This window comes from Rattus norvegicus, chromosome 4 (genome assembly GCF_021556685.1).
Source record: "Rattus norvegicus strain SHRSP/BbbUtx chromosome 4, alternate assembly SHRSP_T2T, whole genome shotgun sequence".
In the NCBI taxonomy this organism is placed as follows: Eukaryota; Metazoa; Chordata; class Mammalia; order Rodentia; family Muridae; genus Rattus; species Rattus norvegicus.
Genome location: NC_141537.1, coordinates 9,583,253 through 9,590,865, shown reverse-complemented (window position 1 = coordinate 9,590,865; position 7,613 = coordinate 9,583,253).

The following is a 7,613-nucleotide window of genomic DNA, read 5'->3' as shown; positions in this document are numbered from 1 at the left end:
CTTCCACTGCCGGAAACACTGTGTGAGCCAGATAGAGACCATTAATTTTGATATCTTTCATTTAATCTAGTGTACTCATGATGAATATCCTTTCAATAAATGATCAATATCACGCAACAACAGGAGGCTTTCTGTTCATCTTTGTACTGAGTCTTTCAGATGCACTGTGCACTCGGTACACAGCAGCCCTATGCCTTCAGCTACCTGGGACCAGAGCTGGCCCCTGCTGGCCCCTGCTCAGAGCCCTGGAAACGTGCTTCTGAAGTGTGCTCCAGGAGGTTTGGGAGACAAGGCCTGGTTCTGAGGAGCTCCTGTTCAACACTGGGGTAGAACATTGGGGTTGGGGGTTGTATCAGTGTGCTATATAGAAGTGGATTCCTTCAACCAGCAACTAACGTGCACAGATGTTCTTAGACATGTTCCTCCATTGCTTATCTCACTCTCCTGTTATCTATCGATCATCTATGTATCTATGTATCTATTCCTGTATCTTTGTATCATCTATTTGTGTATCTATCATCCTATCATCTATGTGTGTATGTATGTATGTTGTATGTATGTATGTATGTATGTATGTATGTATGTATCTTCTGTCTATCTGTGTATCTGAATATCTATGCATCTATGCATCTATGCATCTATGTATCTATGTATCTATGTATCTATGTATCTATCTATCTATGTATCTATCTATCTATCTATGTATCTATCTATCATGTATCTATCTATCTATCTATCTATCTATCTATCTATCTATCTATCTATGTATCTATCTATCTATGTATCTATCTATCTATGTATCTATCTATGTATCTATGTATCTATCTATGTATGTATGTATCTATCTATCTATCTATCTATCATCTATCTATCTAATTTTTTGAGATAAGGTGTTACTATGTAACTCACTATGTAGACTAAGCTGGCCTTGAACTCACAGATATTCACTCACCTCTTCCTCATGTCCTCAATGCCTGTATACTCCCTTTCCAGCTGACAACCATAAAGACATAATGGTGCCAGAGATAATACAAAGAAGAGAATTTTAAGTGATCAAAGACACAAGGAAACTGTCTGATGAAGACAAATTCAAAAGAACAAAAGACATCAAGCTTGAATAAGAAGACAGTGAGGCAATGTGATCAAAGTCTGCAGAGCCAGTAAGCAAATGGAGAGGCTGAACATGAATGTAGGGCAATCTTCAAATAGCCCAGGACCAGGGATTCATGGGGAGATGGGAAGAGCTTGCCTGGGACAGACAGCGAGAAGCTGTGTGCCTAGAGGACCGGAGCTCAGTCTCCGTGATACTGCAAACTCTGAAACATAATCAGAGAGTTTGATGTGAGCCATGATATCTTACAACATCTGAGAGCATCCCATGTGTCCTTAGTAAGCAGTCAAGACTTTTTTATAAAGAATGGTTTCCACTGTCTATACACACACACACACACACACACACACACACACACACACACACACACACACACACACACACACACATATATATTCATAAGGAACTGTGCTACAGGATGAATTTTGTTGTGGCTCTTAGCATACAGAAATTCATTTAATATACACAATTCTATAGAATAGATATTGCTGTCCATACTTCATGATGTAGATACATCGCAAGAGAGCTTAGAGGCTTGTCCAGATTCATTTGGTAGGCACTCTGGTTTGGCTGCTGGAAGCTTAATTCCTGTCCTAGCTACTTCCTGCTTCTATGCTAAAATACTCTGGTAAAAAGCAACTTAATTGAGAAAGAGTTTTTCTTGGCTTACAGTTATAAGGTGATACAGTTCATCACAGGAGGGAAGACAAGACAACAGGCAGTGAAGGTGGGGTGTTGGTAGGAGCAGGAGGCTGCTGGTAATATTGAATTTGCACTCATGAAACAGAATGAATAGGAAGTAGGTTCAGTCTGTAAACTCCCAAGACCCATTCCCCAGAAAGCCACTTCCTCCTGTGAGATTCCATTTCCTGAAAATTGCACAACCTTCCCAAAGAGTGCTGCAAGCTGGTGACTGAGAATCCTAACACTTGAGATTATAAAGCAATGGTTCTCAAGCTGTGGGTCGCAAGCCCTTTTGGTGTTGAACTGCTCTTTCACAGCAATCACCTAAAACCATCGGAAAACATGTTTGCACTATGATTCATAATAGTAGCAAAACTGCAGTTAAGTAGGAGCTAAAATAATCATGGTTGATGGTCACCCCAATATGTGGAGCTGTATTAAAGGGTCGCAGCATTAGGAGGGTTGAGAATCACTGTGAAAAAGGTATAATATGTGATTCCTGGGGTAACATACTTGTCAATTCACATCAGAAAGAATCCAGCACAGACCAAAATATATTAATGTCTGATTTAGTAACCTACATGTTTTGTTTTTCCCTGTGGTTATTAACACACTGTGACTGAGGAGTTATTTACAAGGAGCAGGGATAATTAAAAAAACAAACAAACAAACAAACAAACAAAAAACAGCTGTATTTCCAGGAAACCAACCCCAACATGAGTGATGACTCTGGAAAACTGAAACTCTGGAGCTCTCTGCCTAGATTCCAGTGGCTCTATTTCTTTTTCTTTCACATTTTTCTCTCTCTCCTGGTCAGAGTCCGCATGTCTCTGTTTGCCTCTCTCTCTCTCTCTCTCTCTCTCTCTCTCTCTCTCTCTGTCTCTCTCCCTCTGCTTCTGAGTAAGTGCCCTCCAGAATCTTGCACATTCTTGTTCTTGAGCACTCCTGTCCCTTCGTTTGCCTCCTAAGGCTCCAGAACCTTCTTCCTTCCCCTGAGCAAATGTTTCAATTGGAGAGACTATTGCCATCCTATGAAGTGCCATCCTGCATTCAAACTACAACAATTCCCAACACACAGGTGTCAAGACCTTTTAGAGGTGCTTGGGACACCAGGGCTCTGCCCTGACTGGCCAATATTGTAAATTAGAAAAGGGAAACCAGGAAAAGAAGAGTTCAGCTTGGTTCTTGCTGTCCTGTCACGTCTTTGCTCTGAGATAATGCAGCAAGAAGCCCCACATAGGACCCTGCATCTTGGCCTTTACAGCTCCAGAGCCATGGGCCAAATCAGTTTCTGGTCATGCTAACTCACCCTATCTGCTGTAACATCAAACATGCTGGCAGGTAACAAGTTGTGTTTATTGGTTTAAAATTCCATGCAGTCTTAGAGATCGCTCAATGGGTAAAAGTGCTGTTGCACAAACATGAGGTCCTGAGTTCATACCCTGGCCAACCATATAAAAAGCGAAGCTGTCTGTGTACACATATAATTCCAGTGCTATTGGGGGGCAGTGTGATTGTTGGGGCTTCTAGAGTGCTAGCCCAGATCCAGATTCAGTGAAAGACGCTGACTCAAGGGAAGCTGGAAAGAGACAGAGTAGGACACCCTACCTGCAGGTGAAGGGCCCTGCCACTGAAGCTGAATATAGTCTGTCAATTGCAACCCACAAGTAAGATTGTCTGTGACCTGGTTACAAACCGGGGTAGGGGGCTTTTGGCTGCTGGTACTCAGCTGTAAGTGTGTTCGATTAGTTTCCTGTAGAAACACATAGAGAGAGAGAGCTAACTTAGACTTGCCCCTATTTAGAATCAAGCACTCACACACTGTTCTGACCATTAAGGAAATCTTTTCAACTTTATACTTCACAGTAATGGCCCACCTGTTGTGGATCAGTGACATTGCCCTGGCTGGGATAAGAGCCAATCTACCAGCCTGAGGTTTCTCTAGCTTGGTATCTTTGTAAGCAGTGACCTTTTCTTGTTGCCAGGTATGCAGAGTAAGTCAGGATTTGACATTTTATTCTTAACATTTGATTGAGATGTCAGAAATATGTTAAATGGACCTGAAGAATCATTGAGGTTAGTAATGCACAAAAGTAAGTGGTGGGTCCCAACCAAAGGTTGAGTGTTAGTTGAAATCACTTTAGGAGACTGTTTCAGGACATACACCAACTTTTGGTCCCCAGTTAGTGTCAGCTGTGAAGACTAATTCTGGTCCTGACTGTAACGGTTCATCTTGATCATCAATTTGTTTGAATCTGGAATCAACTATAAGCATGCCCTTGAGTGGGCCCATGAGGGCATTTCCAGGAGGAATACCTGGAGGAGGATAGACTCTTCCCAGAGAGAGCAGTGGCTCAGACATAACAAGGGCCAGGGGAATGGGTGTATCTTGAAAGCCTGCCTTAGGGAATCTAGTGCATCTTGTGAGCCTGTCCTTGGTTCTTGCTGGCACCGTTGTTCCATTGTTGTCACTGCTTCTGTCCTGCTCCACTTCCCTCAGAATTGCATCCTCTGCAGATCCTTTACTTAGGGAAAACCTTCACTTCAGCCTTCAACTCTCTGATGGGCAACAGCTACAGAGGGGTTCCTGTGGGCAATGAGGTGTTCTAGGCTCCACTGTTTGAGGACTGAGTTAGTGGTATGGTGAGGTGAGAGACTCAACAGTTAAACTGTGGTGAGTGGGCAGAGGGAAGAAGCATGTGGCCACAATGAGAGAACAAAGAAATCTCATAGAAGTGGGCACTAGCATCTGGAAGAATGCACAGGCTGACTCTAAAACAATTTACAAATGAGATTCCAGTCATTAACAAAGTATTAGGGAGAAGTCAGCTTTGCCTCAAGCCTGGAAGAGATGTCAAAGCCAGTAAAGAGGCTTGCAAGGCCCAGAAACTGGGACAGGTAAACAGGTGATTGTTCTGTGTGGCCTACTCTCTTAGGACAGGTAAGGCATCTGCTATCAAAGTACAGGAAGCTCCAGGGATTCATGTGTCCCTGTTTACTTCAGCCTAGCACACTGTGGGCTGCCTTCAGCCTTTGAGGGGCTAAGCCTCACAAATCTGCTTAAGCCTTTTTAGCCACAAAAGCTCCGTAGGTACAGGGGATGTGAGACAAGAACTAAGAATGGCACATTGCAAGGTTGCTGCCATTACACAACAAGTTGGGTATGAATAGGAAGCAAGCAAGGCCTTAAGGGATGGCCCTTCAGAGGATGGGCCTTGCAGCTCCCCAGAAACCACTGCTAACAACTCAAACGATCAACTTGTGATTTGCCTAGTTCTATCAGTTAGTTATGCCCAGGCTGTAGTGGGAGCTGAGTGATACAGGGTCAAGGATCAGCTGGCAGTGTGGCTCACACAGGGCCGAGCAGTGACTGAAGAGACCACATAAGAAATGATAGAAGGAACCTATGAAAATGAATTATTCTGTTTACACAGAAACCCAACAGGTCTTCCTGACAGTCAATCTCATGCGTCATTTTGGTTCTTCCTGGGAAAATGCTATTCTGGATGTTTCTATGTGAATAATGTTTGGATAGGTAGATATTGAGCAAAGTCTCCATCAGTTAAGTCCTGGTGCTTCTCAAGTCTGAAAGCAGATTTCTTCTGGTTCCCTGTTCTGGCCAGGTTTGCATTGCTATCACAAAATGACTGAGAAAAGTATTGGGCTGATCATTCTGGAGGCAAGAGTTCAAGATCAGGTTAGCCCATGTTTTGGGTCTGTGCCAAGGTACAAGGTAGGGGCAGGAGCACATCATTGCAAAAGTATGTGGCAGAGTCAACTACTTAAACATGAACCAGCGAACAGAAGAAATGAGTCAGGGTCTCCCATCATCTTGAAAGGCTCAGCTCTGTATCCTAAGGACCTCCTATGGGGCTTCCCTCCTATGGCTCTACCCCCTCTTATCACCCAAGGACCATCCCTTTACCACCTGGGGACACTCAGCTTCCAGATGCAGGACATTGACTTTTTCTATTTCCACAGTCATGCCATGGTCTCTCACGGAACTGTCCTATAAAACAGGGACTTACAAGTCTGCCTCCTCCTCCAACTGTCTCCGTCTTTTATGTTAGTTCTGGATCTCTGGTCAACTCTGACTAATGCATAGTGTTTACTGATTAGCTTGCCCATCCAACAGTGAAGCCTGGTAGAAGTCTCTTCAATAGGTGCCAGGTACTAGGGCCAAGGTCCTACTGAGGAATGGGCAGAGGACAGCTGGCCAGGTGACTCAGAAGCTGTTTCAGGCTTCTTTTCCTGTTTTTGGCTCCTTATTTGTAAGTCACTTAAACAACTTTTATTCAAGAGGAGAACATTAGAGTATCTTTTCCATGGAAGGCATCAGACACTTGCAGACAGGTTTTCAAGATGCCATCCACTGTCTACACTGATCTGAAGGCTTTTCTGGGGGAGTGTCAGACTCACAGAGTCACTACCCAAGTGGTACAGCTGGCTTATTAGGCAGAGTTTCCAGAGTGCAGCCCTCTTATTCTAAAGATGTAAATGCAAGGAAGAGATTGCATGGCCCTCCCATCCTACAAATCACCCACAATGCTCAGAACAATAGCATTAGAGTTTATTAAGGTGTCATCTCATAGTGTTCAGTTTGTCTCTATTCTCTCTAAATTTCTGTAATGGCCCTTAAAGTCCCATGGAGGTGTGCCATTAGCAGTGACAGAATGTAGAACACAGTAGATTTAGACTCTGTTTGTTCTCTCCCACCTTGCTGTGGAACTCAGATCATGTGTTTTGTGTACAAGAACTAAAAGTCTTGAGGAAATTCTGTAAACTGAGCCTGTACATGGGTGCATTAGCATCTTACTTGCAGTTCGGAGCTGTGTGGACACTGGTAAGCAAGATTGTGCACATAGGCCATTTTGCACTTCATAGTTGCCACCAACTTTGTGTTAGGCATTGCTGAGGAGCCTATTACAGACTTTATCGATATTCTTCACATTGAAAAGTAGATTTTGCAAATATGGGACTTAAAGTGCTGAATGGTCAAATGACATGCTCAACTGGAGTGCGACTGCCATATCTCCCTTGAATGCATTGCCAAGCTTTCCATACAGAAGTCTTGACATCCACTTGACCTGGCTATGCTGTCACTTCTCCAGCTGTCCCTGTAGCCAATAATTTGCTGCAAATAATTTTGAAGTCTGATGCTTTTTAATGTAGCATGCTACCTCTGATCCCTTGTAGAGGTCGAAGACCAAGAAAACCTGAGGTAGGGAGAACAGAGGCCACTGTACAATTCAGTCTTCTTTCCTCTCTCATGAAGCTGAGGGCTGACCTCGTAACTCAGTTAGTACATGGGGCACCTGGAGCCTCTGGGTTGCTCTTGTTTCTGCTTCTCACACAGAGAGAGGTTAGATGAACCTCTGCATGGTTTATTCTCATGGACCATGTTATTCAGTCCTAGAATAAGGAAGGGATAGGAAAGCCTCTGCATACCCTAAATGTCACCTCAACAGTGACCTTCACATCCAAAGGCCATTTGCTCAGTGTACTCTGAGAGGTGATCACTGTCTCTGGGGGCTGTGGAAATGAAGGGTGAGCAAGGATACCTCTGCAAGCAGAAGGATGGAAGCAGAGTCCCTAGACTCAGGAGAAGCTGGCTGTAGGGATAGCCAGCCCCTCGACTCGCTCTGAGTCTCCAGCCACATGCAGCAGACTGGTGTTGGGGGACCACAGTGTGGGCATCTGCAGAACTGTGTTCTCTTTTTTATATTTTTTGGTCAGAAGCGCATCTGGGGAAATGCTGTTCCTAAGTACCTCAATGTGTGCATTGTGGTTGGTGTTGATAATTCTTGGCCCATCTCTT